Source organism: Balearica regulorum, chromosome 16 (genome assembly GCF_011004875.1).
Source record: "Balearica regulorum gibbericeps isolate bBalReg1 chromosome 16, bBalReg1.pri, whole genome shotgun sequence".
In the NCBI taxonomy this organism is placed as follows: Eukaryota; Metazoa; Chordata; class Aves; order Gruiformes; family Gruidae; genus Balearica; species Balearica regulorum.
The window spans coordinates 5,111,252-5,128,470 of record NC_046199.1 but is presented as its reverse complement, the minus strand read 5'-3'; positions in this window follow the sequence as shown (position 1 = coordinate 5,128,470).

The following is a 17,219-nucleotide window of genomic DNA, read 5'->3' as shown; positions in this document are numbered from 1 at the left end:
CCCAAAGGAGAAATATGGTCACTCAAAAGCTGTCAAGACTAGCTAAATGCAAAGATTCCTGTAGAAAATATAGAGTCCATTAGAGAAAATACAGACCCAGATGCATATTTAACAGGTTGAGAGCCCCAATTTGCAATTCTTGATCAATTAATTTAAGGTATCCATTTGAGCGTGGAAGCTGACACTAGATGTGAGTAACTGATGTCAGACATTAATGCTCAAAGTGCCCAAATTGAAAACAACATGCCTGGCTTCAGTAGGAAGAAATAAATTCAGGCACAGCTTCCTTGCCCATGTTCCATTTCTAGGCAGACTTTAAAGAATGCAATTCACGCCCCAGCAATACAGAAGCAATTACAGAAATGGAAAATGACCAAGTCATTCTCAGGTATTCATAGAAAATTGGCATCTCCTGAATATTGAATTGTACTAGGTCCTAGCTTTCTATAAATACAGAAGATCAATAATTATCAGTGAAATGCTTTGCTAACATCTGAAAGTTGGCAGGACTGAAATAAGAAATGCCATTTACGTGTTACTGCCTGAAAGAGAGAAATAGTCTTTCCCGTTCTCTTGGTGAATACACAACTTGGCCTCCTGAGGAGGAACAATTATGGGCCACTCCATTTGCACACTCAGGAAAGGAATGACTGATCAAATGTTGGCTACAGCTAACTTGCTCTTGAACATGACAATGTTCCCAGTCCTGTTTTGAGGCCTGCAAAGCTGTTCTACCATACATCTTCACGGGGAGATGGTGTGCTAAGAACAGCTGCTCTTGGGAACCACTTGGAAAGTCACTGACTAACAAAAATGTTTATTGTTAACCATCCAAAGTTCTTGGGGCACTTTCCAAAGGAGGCAACATTACCAACCTTATTGTATAGGCATGGATGAGTGAAGGAAATCACTCAAGCTTTGAGGAGCAAGGTAGGACATGAACTAGAGTTGATGCCTCTAGACTGTGAGAATCCGACTCCTGCATGTTACTTTCTTTGCTTCTTTCCTGCACCTTTCCACCCTGGGAATACCACAGAGGCAGCTGTGCAGTCCATGGACTGCAAGTTCCCCCTTCCCAAACTCCAGCATCTTAGGGTTTTCTTCACTGCAGCAGACTTCAGATTTTGGGAGAATAAAGGCAGGAGGGGATAAATAAGCTAGAAAACATATCATCATCATTACAAACATAAAAAGCTACAAATCTGTCACACTGCAGAAACTCTCACTTCATTGTTACTGTGATTTATTGGGGAGCTAATTTTAAACAAGTTTTCTTTTCCAAAACCACAACACAAAAACAAACCGAACAAGCAAGCCAGAGGACAGAAGCTAGTCGCTACCGGACAATTTAAGCAATAATCTCATTTGCTTTGTAGTATAAAAAGCAATAAAGGGCTGTTTACTGAGTGAATAAACACTGAATGAATCACAAAAAGCTCTTTATTGCGATTATACTCCAAGGCAGAGGAGATTATTGTTATTACACAAGAAGGCACAATGTGAAAATTTAACTCAATGCGCCAGATTTTCAGACTGTTTCAGTGGTACAATTGTGTTCGGGGAGTACATTGTGTCTAATCTTAGCACGCTGTTTTGACAATTCTGCATGCAAATCAGGTGGTGGGGTACAAATGCATTTAATTAACTATTTGCAGCCAATTTATGCAAGCCTGGTGGCTGGACACGTGTTTTGCACAAGCAATGGCATGCTGAACTGGTTCAAAAATCAGTTGCCCTGTGTGATACATTAGCCCTGCAGGAGACCCACAGACCTTCTGTAGCAAGGAGCCTCCTAACCGCACGGTCAGCCACGAGGTGCGTGATGTCTCCTCCTCACGGGGCAAACCTGCACAGTCTCCATGTACTTTCAAGGAGGTGGAGAGGGGGAATGTAAGCTATAAGACTAACACTGATGAGTAGAGCGTCTTTCTCTTTATTTCCCTGCACGTGTTTCTAACGTGGTTTTTTCTTGTAAGGTAGTCTTGTCTTGCAGTCCTCATAAAGTGGTTGTGCTGAGAAAAGTAAAGCTAATTCATGCAGATTTTGTATTTTCTGTGTGAGTCTTCCTACTGTCAGTCCATTAAAAATGGAGGGAGCTCTGAAAATAAGACCTCTGTGGCATGGATGTCCTCTCCTGGCTGGTCAGCAGGGATAAATTCTGCTACAGTTCAGATGTGCAGTGCTCAGTCCTGCAGGACCCACCAGCCTTTGGAACGTGTGTGTGTGCCAGGCGTGTGTTCAGAATACAGCACTGCCTTGTGCACAGGGATGTTGGTGAGTCTCTTGATGTGTCCCCATGTCTCCTTGTGTACTAGTGCTTCAAGTGTTACTAGTCTTCTCTCAGCTGACCCGGTAGACATCATCTCCTTCAAATAATTATCTGCCTCTGGCTGTTGGGGATTTGTTAATTCTCCACTGGAGGCCTTTGTGTCCTCATCCAAGAGAAGTAGTTGGTGCGATGTGGTCTTTCACCATTGCCTTGTCTTCCTGTGAAACCAGCTACCTTGGCAAAGGCACCAGCATCTGCAAAGAGAAATGGCAGGAGAAGATGCTCTCAGTTAAAGAAACTTTTCCTGCTGGGACTGTAACAGATTGAAAACCTGCATAGCTCATGCAGAGCTGGATTATTAACACGTGATTGCCAGTTAGTTGTTGCTGAATGAGAAAAGTGGGTTAAGCCCTGAAGATAGGATGGCTAAAAACTTCATCCTCCTTTTATATGTAGGTGGGAAACTGCTGAGAACCATCTCCAGTGTGGCCTGAGTGGCATCTGTACATAGATAATATATGAATTGGCCTTTTTTCTTTCTCTTGGCTTCCACTTTTAAGGTGGTGTAGTCAGTCTGGCGTTCATGACTGACTGTAAGCATTCATGGGCACTTAAGAAAACCCAAGTGAGGTAAAGGCTTTTCTATTGTGTATTCATTAAAAAAAAGAGAAAATGCCTATGGCAGAAATAACATAGTTTGTTAGACAGGAGATACAGTTAGAAAAGCAGGCTTGAACTCCCTTTCAAAATATGCGTAAGAAGGTCATTATGGATTTTTTGGTTTTAATTGCTTTTGGGTCCCGTTCCGCCCCCCATTTGAAATGCTCCAGCCACACAAGGAGGGAATAGAAACAACATAATGTGATATTGGCAATCAGTCTCATCAGACAATAGTAATCAAATCCAACTATGTGGATGCAGTAAAAATCCTCCTGTTTCTTCCCAGAACTGTAGGTCTGCTCCGTATATTTAGTTTGATTCTGAACTACTCAGTAAGCAAGCGAGGACCTAAACTCACAAGAGTAATTTGGAGCAAATAGTTCAAATTAGCTCTGGTGTTTGTCCAGTTTTGGGGGCAATTAAGTAGATCCCAGGGATTTGGGTTTTATTTATTTTTTAATGAAACTTAAACAGCCTCCTGACTATGTTCTTTGTGAGGCTCACATCAATTCAGTGCTAACAGCACAGAGAACAGACACTGCAGAAACAGCATAAGTGCTGATATTTGAAAATACAGCCTTTTGGATCTATTTTAAGCCAAACCTCCCATGTGGAAAAGAGGCAACAATTTGGACCACTCAGGTAAAGAGGAGCGCAGGAGCTTTTGTCATCAGCATTTCCTCACCTCACCTATCATATTACCAACATAAGGAAAAAGCAAGACCTGTAACAGCTAACAAGAGCAAATGATGGTTAAAGTAAAATAACAAAAGGAAAAAGAAAATGTAGAATATTATGGGAAGTGTACATGGAAAAAAACCCCACAGACCTTAAAAATATCAATCCCCCAAGCTCAAAGCAATGGATTTATTTTTTAAATTGTTAAATAAACATAAGACAGGAATGGAGGGGGCTGCCATGGATGAGAATAGAAAGTATTTTGTTGCTGATAGTTCTGAATCTCCTTTGAAGGTTTATTTTGCAAAGGCTGAAGCTTTCAAGATCCTGAATTCAATTCCTTTGGGCTGCTGGCCTCTGTAAACACTTTCATGGACTACCAGTGGGGAGAGAGGAGCTCTGGCCCTAGAGAACAAAGCCTTCATGTTCAAGACACGATTTCTCCAAGTAAGATGTGGTTTTGGCTGTTCTGTTGAAACCACTTACACCTGGTTTACTTCAGCAGTACTGGGCAGGATATGGTAAAAGACCTGGAGTGTTAGGACCAAACATACCAGATGTTCCTACACATACATTCCCTGTCACAGCGAAACTCCTAGCAACAGCCCTGTCCCCTTTTTCATTCCCTTGACCACAATTCAACAATCTAAGCAAAACATTATTTTTTAAGTATACTTTTTTTTCCCCCCCAGCTCTGACTTTCATTACCCTTTTGGCCAAGTCCAACTTTAATTCTCCTCAGCAGCAAGGCTCTTGTGTTAGCATTTGTTACATTTGATAACCGGCTGGCGTTACGGGTATATTTTTGCATTCAGACAAAGCGTTCTTTCCTCACAAAACTGAGGGATTGGCATCAGCTACCCTGTTTTCCAGTGGTGACACGTAGGGCCTTGCTTGTATGTGCTCCCACCAGGACACGTGGGCATGGAGAAAGGCAGTAGTGAGCAGGGGAGGAAAGCCTTGCATTACTGAATAAAACTTTGTCAGATCCTGTAGAAAAAAGCTAACATTCCCAGTGGATCCATCCAAGGTTTCATGCTAATGCCTCCTTTGACAAGACTCCAGGAATATAAGGAATGGCTTATAAATCCTCAAGCTGTTCTGTAAATCTCCTTTAGTAGATACAAACTGATCTGTTTTAAAGACACAAGGAGCAGTAAGACCCCCAAAACTGACTTATGTTTTCTTCTAGATCAAGGAAAATGATAAGCCACAGAAAACAGACGTAAAAATTTCCACAAAAAGATCAAACATGCTTGTCAGAGCTGGCGTAGCAGCAACACCTTCAAACTACCTCTTGCCACCTCTTCCCCAGACAAGCAGAGAAGCCACTTCACCTTTCAAGGTAACGTAACCAGAACTATTACAGCTACACACAGTCAGCAGCAACTCACTGGGGACTGAATACGGCTGATATGATTGAAGAAGTGACCTGGAGGACAATGGTGTTTCTCCTGCAAGAAGCCACCAGTGCGACTGCAGCAGTACCGAGGTGCAGACCTATCTATGTAGCTTCAGTCTGCCAAGAAGCAGTGATGACAGCTGAATACTGAAACTGCTCGGGCTTATTCTACCTACCTAGTAGAAAGCCTGGGTCAGCATGAGTGGATTGTCGCTGTACCTGCAGACCTAAAGGTTTCTTTTTTATCTTTTTAATTTATTTTTTTTTCCCATGGCCCCAATCTCTACATCATCTTAAATTCTGATTAATCTAAGTCATCTGCAACTTGTTGCAGTTATTTTTAAAGTGAGAAAGAAACTGAAGCAAAATAGTGCCAACATTTCCTGGTCTTCGCTTTTTCTGACTTGTCTACCTAAACCCACGAGCTCTTCAGCGCACACCGTGCCCCTCAGGTTAGGAGCATGCAACACCTGTGATTTCCCTGGGAGTCTGTAGATGCTACAGTACTACAAGCAATACCTGACAATGTTTAAATGCTGACATCTGGAGTTCACTTGTTGAGAATTTTATGAGGAGAGGGAAGAAAAAAAAAAGTTCACTTTATATGTAATTTTACATGTCACAGCTTTGTTTTTCATTCCCAAATATCATCCTTTTCCCTCAATTAGTCAGCCTTCTGTTACATGAAATGACTGTCATCTTGTGAATGTTGTAATTGCCTTTTGCAAGATGAAAAACAGGTATAGTACTGGAAAAAAAAAAAAAAAATCAAAATCCCAACCACCTAATGGGGCAAATGCTGCATATATACACATAACTTTGTTTAACTTCAGAGGTGGGAGTAGATAGACTTGGAGAGAACAGGCTGTGCTCCATAGCAAAATGTTATTGTAGAAAAATATTTAGGCCCTGCTTTGCGATTAAAATAGTAAAGCCTTACATCTATACATCTTTATCAGAAGTGATTTCAAAGGCCTTCACAGCACAAGCAGAAACTGTTCTGCTCAGTCCTGAACGGTGGCCAGCCCTGGGGTGAAGCGGCACAGCTATTTAAAAGTGATTCACTACATGAGGTTAAGAGGAGCACTCGATGCAAATGAACTCACTGGATGATTTCTGATGGCTAACATGCCATTAGCTTTCCTCATACCAAGCCAACATTTCAGGCTTTTGTGGAAAAACCACCATGATTTTTTTATATGAAAGCAAATTTCAGAAGCTCAAAGGGCTTATCCAGGTGGAGCTGGGGGGCAGGGGGGGAAGGAATTGAATTTTCTTCACAAGGTGCTCTCCAGATGAAATTTCACTTACAAAAGAAAGAAGGTTTAAAAAAAAAAAAATAACCTGTCTGGGTGGAACCTGGCAGAAGTGCCTAGACAGGGGACTTTCCCTGCTACCCTGCACTAACTTGTCCCATTAATCCTTTTAATTTCATGTATTCATTTTTACACAGCTTAGCTTGATCACTGCATGCCAGTGCAAATCATGTTTTGCTCCCACTTCTCTCACCATCCTCCTTTCTCCAACAGGACCTCGCTGCTGCTGCAGTAACTTATGTGGTCTGTCAGCTGGGCCACTGGGATGCAAATCTCTTTTTGTCCCCTTGGGGTGCCATCGATACTTTATTAAGAGTTTGCATCTCTCTTTATCTAGGGAAGTGATGGACTAACTGCATTTTCCTTCCTCTGTAGTGGTCTCAGAGGGCAATAAATAAATAGATAATCTCTAAAAATGTCTAGTAAATAATGGCTGAAGGAGAATCAACTCATATTTTATCTAGGCTTTCTTAAAACTAAAATTTGTTTTTAAAAATGTATGTTTCAAGTATCATTTCCCTCCTCTTTTCCTGCAGCCATGTCATAAAATAAGTTAGGGGTACATAACTGAGACTCATTTGCACTGAATATCCAAAACTCAGTCTAAAAGGCTAGCTCATCCCCCGTCAGATTTTGAAAATATATGCTCTCTACCATATTCGAGTCAGGACCTGATCTGGATGTGATAAGTCCTCCCTACTGTGGGGGATGCTTGGAGCTGCCATTTAATTTGAGGGCCAAGTTCTAACAAACAAACATCTGAAGATTCACCAAAGCTTCAAAGCTAATTGTTTACCCAAACCCATGATGACTCCCCTTGTTTGGCAATGCTCAGTTTGTGCTTAACCTTAAGTATATGGCAGTGAAGTCCTCAGGGAAGCTTCTCAGTGTACGTAAAACTAAACATATACCTTACCATTTTTCCGAAAACTGTGACATTCTGAGTACTACTTCCAATAGCAATTGTGGCATGTCAGGAGATGAGAAAGCAGTTCAACTTCTCAGGGTTATATAAAAAAGAAAAAAAAAAAAAAGATTTTTGTTCCTCAGAGCATAATGGAGCTGTGAGAATTGAATGATCCAGAACTGGCATGTTTGAACACACAGCCTTTGCATTTTTCAACAGAAACCCCTACATCAACTTCTGGAAATCACATTTGGATTTCCAAATGATTGTAAGATCAGACTCTTTTGGAGTTACACCTCCACATCTAAGAGAGAGCAAGAAAGGAATATGAGAGAGCAAGCAGGCCCTCCACTAGGGGGTTTTTTGGGTTTTTTTTTTACTTAATGTTATGAAAATATAATTACTTCCTTTTGAAATTTCTTTTTCCTGATTAAGGCAAGATTGTCTCAGCTTTTGCTCTGCCAGCAATCCCTTTGACTAGAAACAGGCTGCTCCTGTTTCTAAATCCTTGTGTTGCAGGTAAAGAGGAGGTGGGTGGCAGAGGAGCGGTCCTGGCTAACCACAGCAGATCGGGAGACACAGCACCCTGAGCCGCTGGTGCACGCGTGCTGTGACACAGCCTTCATTAGCTGGTCATACACTGGTTTTCTCCAAAGCACTCTCAACTTTTCCAGGATAGAGGCCAGATGCTGCTCTCTGAAGGAGCATCTACTTCATATTCTGTTTCCCGTGCCTAAACACAGGGTCCAATGCCCTATATATGGCACACTTTTCAAACCCTTCATCAAGTACAGAATTATTCATTTCCTCATGGATTTTTCAATAGGCTCATTACGACATCATCCAAGCGCTTTTCAAACACCCATGGATGTTTCTTCAGAGCAGTCTGATGAGGATGGGAAAAGATGAGGTCCTGAGGCACGAAGACTAGGATAAGTCAGCGTGAGTTTGGTGTGCCTGAGATGAGATAACAATGGAGACGCATCGTTTGCAGAGTTGAAATTACATGGCAGTTCTTAGGTTCAAGGCCCTGCTCCAGCACCTCCAGGCAGGTGAGGGTCCAGCACTCCTCCAACACAGACCATAGCAAAAAGAATAGACCTGCAGAAAACTAGGAACCCAGAGCGCCTGATGCCACAGGAAAGCTGTGATCAGCCCTGCTCCAGGGCAGAGGCAGGTCCAGGAGCACATCCTGCTCCCAGGAGATCCACTTCCCACCTCCTGCAGTTCACAGCTTCATTCACGAAAAGTACTTTGCAACCTTACCAAAGCAGAAGAGCCTGGTGTCCCATGGCTTTGTCCTCTCTGCTGCTCTTGGCAATGCTGTTACTGGCAACCCACTCACTGGGCACCAATGCAAAGCTTTGGTCAACTCACAGCATTCCTACTATCTGCTTTCTTTTCTTCTGGTGCATGCCTGATGGAAGGTGCCATTTCCCAGAGCTGGCACTTGGCCTTTCTAGCCCCCACACTGATCCATTCCAGCCTGGCTACAAATGTTCTCCATCCCCTGGTTTTCCTAATTACATTCCTGGGTCCATATCCCTCAAGAAGCTGGTGTCTCTATAAAGAGTCACTGCCTTCACAAAACCCTTCACCCTGTTTGTCAGTCTCACCTTGCTTCACTCCCCCCCCACCCCCATCCTTCAAAACAGAAAGACTTATGAATAAGAAAGATTTGTTTAGCAAGTTAAACTCAAAGATGACTTTAAACAGAAGGTTATGAATAAATAGAAGACAAAGCACAGGCATTCTGCATTGCAATTGGATCACTCTCTAATTGCCTTGTCTTTGTCTAAAATCCAGCAGGTCTTGCCCTGCACATCAGAGTGCGCACGGCAAAGTTTGGGAGATAAATGCAAATACGCAGCTTGAAACCTGGTGTTTCATGAATCCCGGCTGCATGCCCACAGGGGCGAAGGCCATCTCATTTCCTCACATCATATTGTAAGCAAATGTTCGCTTCCCATCTGCAATCTTCTGACTTTGTAGAGCTTGCTGTCAGCACCCAACCTCACAGACACTCTAAGTTACGCACAATGTATTTCACAGCCCAATCAGACCCATTTAATTTACTACTGAATTTCATGAGTACAGTGACCACAGGCTTGTCCTCCATTCTATTCAAGGCTTCAGTGCTATGTCCCATCAGGGACTCATGTCCCAGCTTCTCCAGCTGCCGAGGAGGAGAGTTGCCAACAGGTCAGCATTTCTACCGCTCCCACAGGCCACACAAGCTGGCTCTCCGGCACCTTAACCGTGGGCTGGTTTCTGGCACTTCACAGCCTCATGAACTTTGTTCCTTTTCTAGTCGGAGCCTGGAGCATGAATATCTTTTCCACTTCCTCCAGAACCTCTTTTTGAGATTGCAACTGCACCTCCCCTACACCATCTCTTTTATTTGTACATGAGTACACATCAGACACAACATCTTAAGACTCTTGATTAGTCTCTTCCTAATTACCCTCACCACAGCATTCGTGTACCAGCAAAGTAGGAGCAACATTGGATGCAAATATACTACGCAGGGTTCAACTTCTGCCCTTGTAATTCTTATCTCAGTTTCTCCAGGCTGTATTTCCTTTGAAAAGTAAAATCCTCTCTTCTCAGTATCACTTCTGATACTCTTACTCTCAACAGAGGAATCTCACTTTTCTTTTAATTAACAGTAGTTTCCTTGTTCACCTTCCCATCTTCATAATAAGATGAAGATCTTCAGTTCTGGACAGGTTTAATACAACCTCCCTAGGATCCCAAAAAACCACGCTTCTTTTGAAAAAAATCAGGAGAACTTGAGACATTAAAGAACAGGTTTGACAACTGTTTGGTGATTAAGCCAATCCTGCCTTGGGTTAGGGAGAATGAGATGACATCTTAAGGTCTCTTCCACCCCATTCTTTTATAAGTCTATTATTGTATACAGTTAAAGATGATCAAAAAGCATATATCTCCATTAGTGTTTCCCAGCTTTTAAGCATTTGCAATCTTAAGAATGTTCTTTTAAGGGGAGATTTTTGCACATATGGGCGTGCTTAATGCAATAAAATAAAGAAAATAAAGTTGTTTGAATACTGTCCTACAATCATTCCTCCTATGACAGAAGCACTTGTCCTAGATGCTGTCAACCACTGCTTGGAACAAAAGCAGAACCACTAAACCTCTTGAAGCTGTATAACCCTGCAGGCCAGCAACCATACCCCACTATATATACCCTGTACCTTGGCAGCGAAGCAGTTAACAAAACATTTTTGTTCATGTGAAAATACAAAGCAGCTGCTTAGTTCTACACTTGGCAGAAGAAGGCAGCCCCCTCTGCACTCCTTGTCTTCTGCTGCTCTTGGATCATTGCAGAGTTAACCAGCTGTTGCATTCCACATGCCAGTTACACCAGTTCGGAAAAGCAAGAGCGGGGATAGTTTTATGGCTGTACAAAAGGAATGAGAATAATACACTACTGAACCAGAAAGGACAATATTTATATAATAAACATTTTCAGGAACATAATGCTTCCTTTGTTGTCAAAATTTTGAAGTGGTTAATTGTGCACAAAAAAAGTGCACCTAATTCAGATGCTCAATAGCAGCTAATATGTTCCCAAAGTGTCTGTGCACTGCAGATCTGGCCACCTGCACAGCCCTTCCTGCAAAAGTCCTCACAAAATAGGGCGGCCAAATGCACAAACACTTCTGAAAATAGAGTTGTGTGTATGAAATGCCTCATTTTTTTATATCCGTGAAAATGCAACTCAGATGATTTTGTTTCCAAGTTTAAAAATATCAGACTAACCCAAGCATTGAGGGTTTATTACAAAAAGTTCATACTGCTCTGTGCATACTAAGAGGGTATTCAGGTGTGAATTACAATTTGGTCTTGAGATACGGTGGACACAGTGGCAGATATCAGCTGCAGACTGCGATTCAGAGTCAGAACCTGTCTGTTGCTTCAGATGTTCATCTCAGGCTAAACTCAGTTTTACCGAGTTGTGCTTCTAACTAAATTCTAGAGCAAAAATCTTCGTGAGTCCAAACAGGCTTAGTGTGAAAACTCTCCTAAAAGCTGAAGTGTGGGTAATTGGTGTGCTTACCAATGCCTTTTCAGAATGTCTGTCCTTTGCTTCCTAAACATCGTCAGGAAACTCCCACACTATCGAACTGATGGCCTGGCAACAGATCACAAAGTGTACCTGAAAATGACATAGAGAAAGAAGAGGCCATTCCTAAAACTAAAACCATTTGTATCTGGGAAAGCTTACAAAGAGAAGCCAAAGGATTTGCAGAGCTCACACATGATATAAGCTCAGAAGTGATGCTCCCCATACACAGAAGTCTATGCTAAAATTTAGCCTGAATAAGTTGACGTCCCATATTTCATTATTTTAAACGAGTTCCTAATAATCAGACTTTAAGAGGGGAAAAGGCATTAAAACTGGCATTGCTGTTTGATCTCAGGGTGGGTTAGCCCAGCCTCCCAATCCCCTTGGAAACACAGTACTGATAAAACCTCAAATCAATAAAAGAACCACCCTTCTTGTTGCTTCTTTCTTCTCTCTGTCCTGGTACGCTCATCCTTCCAATCCCTTGTGGCAGCTTTCTCTGCTGCAGTGTCCCTAAACCCCAACATTCATTTTCCATCCCCCTTGACCCCCCCAGGCCCCGTCAGTACTGACTCATAGATCGTCTCACTCTCTTCCAATTTCTGGACTTCCCTTGAAACTGGGTTTCTAGGAGTACAGTTCCTGTGTTTGATTTCTTGGATCTGCAGCTCCTAGCAATGTTTGCCAGCAGTGCAAGTCCTCAGTGGCCACCACATGGATTTCCAAGCTTTTTTTTTTTTTAATGCAAACTAAAAATCTTTGAAACAGGGGAAACTCAGCCAAATGTAAAACCAACATTAAATGGCATTCAAGCAAATGGTACTTGAAAAGGGAAAAGATTTTCCTACATTCACGACTTCTTCAAATTTCTGAATCACTTCTCTCAACAGAATTTTTTTTAAAGGAATTATCTCATCTCAAATATTTTCTGTTTGCAACCATAACTGTAAGTAACACATAGAATAATGATACCAGGTCGATAGAGAGATCGAGAATTTCAGGACATTACTATTTCAGAATTTAACTAGTTCCTATCTTAAAAAAACCCACCACTATTCAAATTTCAAATCATAAAGTCACCTTCAAATGAGAAACAAAGCTTTCTTTCTGAAAACGTTGAAAAGATCCACCAGTAATTTCTTCTGGAATTCCTTCAAATCTGAGTATTCATCAAAGCCAGCCATTCCCAGAGAATTGGGTAGATTTCAGTGAAGTAGCAATCATGTAATAAACCAAAATCCTTGACCAGCAGCAAAATTATTTATAAAAGAGCCTTTTTTGTCATGTATAGATCAGGAGGTGAGCTCAGCGAACATAATGAAGTATGTTGCATGGTTATCTACTCTGGTTAATTTGTTATATCCTATATTGCACAGAGGTTGGAAACCTGGCTTGCCTTCCAATCAACTTTCCTAGCACCTTCCTTCCCCATCCAGCCCAGGATGTACTGTGATCCAGAGAGTAATATTTCTACAGGATATCTGCAGCCCTGCCATTCCTGGCAATCGGATTGATTGGCATGCTGGAGTTCCTCCTGGGAGTGCCACAGTCGGGCAGGATTAGATAATTGTGATGAGTGCTGGGTACCGAAGTGATGCTCGCCTGCAGCCTACTGTTTGTGGGATGTAAGCTAATGGCTTATTAGGTCAGGCATCCCACCTCCAACGGAGCAGTTCTGGCTTCATGATGGAGTGAATTGTTATTGTTAGTTAGTGGTGTGTGGGATTTGTGTTAATGCCATTACTGAGTTAGTAATGCAACGATAGTGCCAGGCTGTTAATTAATTGCTTGCAGGATGGTTTTGGTATCCAGGCGTGTGACTGGAGAGCTTCAGGTCTCCCCCCAACAGCCCCCCTGTGCTTGCCAGCAGTGAGGTTCCCTTCAGCAAGAGCACCTCTGAAGGTTCTTCCCTCCTTGCCCAGGTTTTCAATATTACCTTTTAAAGAAACGCTCTCATTTTTGAGACCCACACAAGTTCTTAAATTTGGTTATGTGCCTGAGAAATAGGAAATAATCAAGAATCCCTGGTCAGACAGGGAGGATCTCTTCAAAACCTTTGCATTGCAGTTTGCCCATGTACTGGGTGAGCACAGAATCCTTCACCGCTATTTTACAGTGCTGGTTTTTTTATATATATAAATAACCTGCACTTTTACTGGAGCTGGGACTTGAACACAGCTCTCCTTTATCCAGGGCTAGTAGTTATTCCAGAGTTTGTCCCTCTTTGACACAAGAAACCTTCCTCTTTACTCCAAAACGTTTGTTTCAAAGAATTGGCATTTTCCAACCAAAAGACTTTTAATGACAAAATTCCTGAACAGCTCTAATTATACCCTATGGCTCAGTCTGAGGAAGAATATTGTTGCTCTCTGTAAAATAACGGTCCAGCATCCCATTATGTGTCCCTGATCCTCAGGAACTTGGAGGGGGAGCATTGGTGAGAAGCACAGAAATCTGGGGGGCGATTAGGTGAGTGCATGCTGCTTGTTTGACCACCCTGGAGAAATAAAAACCCTCCGTGACTTCTGTGGGATCAAAGCTGGGTGGAAAAATATTACAAAAGCACCCGGTTTCCATGTGCTGCACACAGTGGGCAAACAGAGGGACAAAGGACGTACCCATCTTGACGGTCCAGCCCCAGCTGAAGGCAGGAGAACGCCAGCCTGGTGCTGCACACATCGGCTGGCCCCGGTGCGAGCACGCTGCTCTGCTGCCCCAAACACGCGGGGCGATGCGAGAGGTCGTGCGTGAGGTTGGATTCTTTGGTGCATCATTCAGGTCTCCCATCAATTTTTAAAGCACGTCGCAGAGCTTTGGAGTTAACTTTCTAATGAGGATAATTATTATTATTACATACACATATATATAAAAAAGCCCCAGATCCCTGTGAGGTTTCTTCAGATTGTCCCAGAAAGAAAACATTTTCATTGTGTGGGCTGTGATTGGGAACACATGTACACGCCGCGCCCCACTTCGCTCTGCTCGCTCTGGTACTAATTACAAGGGGAGCAGAGCCCAGTGCAGAGGTTTCTTTAATTCCTTGGTTTTGGAGACTCAGCAATTGAATTACCTGAAGAGGCTGGAGCTTCTCTGGGGTACAATCAGTCATGCAGCATTTGGGTTAGTACAGGGTGGGGAGACACAGATAATATATACATGCTGGCAGCATTATGTAGCCACCCAACTGGGGAAAAAAGGAATTTCTCTTAATTAATGGCGTGATGTATGACACGTTAGCAACACAAACTCTTTAATAAACCCTGATGCCTTCTTTTACAATTCACACAAGATGAGAGCGCACCGGGTTACCTGTAGGAACCGGGTATTCAGAAATGCTGGCAGAGCAGCTTGTGGTGAGAGAGTTTTAATAGCTGCACATGGTGCTTTTGATTCTGGAGTCGATTTTAGACAAAGCTGCCTTGAAGCAAAGGAAGCAAGTTTCACTTTCAACCTTGCCCAAGGCTGCTACCCAGAGATGAAGATATCTGTGAAGAAGACTGAAATCTTAATTTAATTAACTATAACTCCCAATAGGACAAGCTTGGGAGGTTTGGTTCAGAGGATGATTATCTGAACCAATTGAGCTAAAGAATTGGCTTTCCAAGTTCCAGTTCAAGTTTTCCTTTGGCACAGGACTGAGACACAGACTAGATGCAAAGATCAGATTCACTCAAATTTGCCCAAAGTATACGGGTACTCAGATTTGGCTCACGTCAAAAAAACTTGTTTACGGTTACAATGAATTTGGCCTTCTCCCACACTAAAAGCTATTTATTTAAACCTCTCATTTTGGTCATGTCTTTTCCATCTTATATTTCTTAGCCTGCTAGGTCAAAAAGTGAGTAAATAGGTCAAGTTCTTCATAAAAAATGGAACACAGAGGAGATGTGGCTAGGACTTGGACTCCAGAGTTCTAAATTAAGCATATTAGCAAAGACCGTTATGAATTACTATTTATTCGTATGCTCTTTGATGGTCTTTGTCTCCTTGAAGACCAGTTTCTGGTTTAGACCAAGAAAGGAACGGAAAAGGAAATGCCCCAGCTCTTGGCAGCTGTGGAGATCCCTCAGCTGAGATCCTGGAAGCACTAAAACCTCAGAAAGAGAGAGATGGGGACAACAAAGAGAAAATATGAAAAAAGAAATAAAATCTTAATCAGGCCCCACCAAACTCAGCAGCAAAAATGAGCATGATTTCCACAGAGTCCAGGACAAGCCCACGACTCAGAGAAGGGACACAGATCCCAGACTGTGGACGTGACAGTAAATTTCAAACTTGCCTAATCACAAACACAATAACAAAAACATTTTAGGACTCTTCTGTAATAAATTTACGGCATCTTGTGTCATTATGCTTAAAAAAGGAAGACAGATCCCTTTGACCTTAGACCAAGACCAGGGTGAGGCGTAAGACTGTACTGTCCCAGTCCATACCATTGCGATCTGTGCAGGGCAGCCCGTAAGGGAAGACTCCAGAGACCAAACACTCAACATCATAGGAATTTCTCATCTACATTACACACCACAATCACTTCGTCTTTCTTCCATCGCTTTCCATAAAGGTGAGAAAGAGCAAAACTCTCCAGTGAGTAAAAAAATTGCATTCCCCAAAAGACAAAGGAGAGAAGAGCCTTACTACAAACATGCTTCTTCATTCTGGTATAAAACTTTTTTTTTTTGGTGGGTTTTTTGGGGGTCGAGGTTTTTTTGTTGTTTTTTTGGGGGGTTTTTTTTGAGAACAATTTAGTGTGGCCTATAAAAGCCCAGCTAATTTTTAAATCAGCATGTAGCCAACTCAGCCACCCAGTAGCTCTGTCCTTGGGCAATATTATTGAAGCACACACAATCTATACTAAAGCGATCAGCTTCCCTCAGGCCTGCCAAAGGGATGCGTTAGGCGAGCCCAAAATATGACAGAAGGAAATTTATGTGCAACTTTTACACATAATATCTCATTATGACTCTCCCCAATCTTTCAATTTTAAAAATAAACGGTCTTTGTAATGATTTTACCAGGAGCATGTTGGAAGGGAGATTGAAAAAGAAAAAGGAAAGTGGCTTTGGCCACAGTTATTTCTTTTGCTCTTCTCCTCCTCTCGGGTTTTTCTTTAATTTTCCTGAAGATGTTTCCACTCAATTTAGGAAGAAATGGAATTTCCCCCTCCCTGCCACTACTCTTTCTCTGCTTTGCCCATGTTTTCAAAGAATGGAATGGCTGACATAATGAAGCCTCTGTCAATAGCAAAATCATTTTGACCGGTTGGTAAATAATGAAAGTTTCCACTTAACGTGCAAGCCAGCTTACCCAGGAGACGAGCGCTTGGTCCCCTTCCAGGCCAGCAAACTGCCATCCCTTGCACTCCCCCGCCCCATCTGAGAGCATTGCCTCGCAGCAAGGAGAAACGAGAGTTCAGCTGAGACCAGAGTTAGTGGTGGCTTTGCCATGAAGCACATGCTCTTTTGGACACTAGAGAACTGATTGCACAACCGTGCCAACTGGTGCTTGAAGGGTCAAGCCCAAAATGGAATAAAAAAAAAGAAAAATAAATAAATATGTACAAATAAGAGGGGGGGGAAACACCCCAGTGATGACTGATCTGCAAATACACAATTGCCAGAGCAAAACTCTAGGACTCAGTTTGATAAGGAAAGGGCAATGCTGTACATTTGCCCTTCTCCACTGAGATGTCAATCGTTGCATGATTTTCTAATGTTTCATTGTGGGTATCAGCAGGAATGGATTCGTGTGCTACTCCTACTTCACAGACCACAGCTTGGGAACCCATGGGAGGAACATATACCTGAAGTGAGAATCAGCTATAAGCATTTTCGGGAACAATCTCCTCTTGGGGGGGGCGGGGTGGTGGTAAGGAAAACAAACAAAGCTAAACTCTC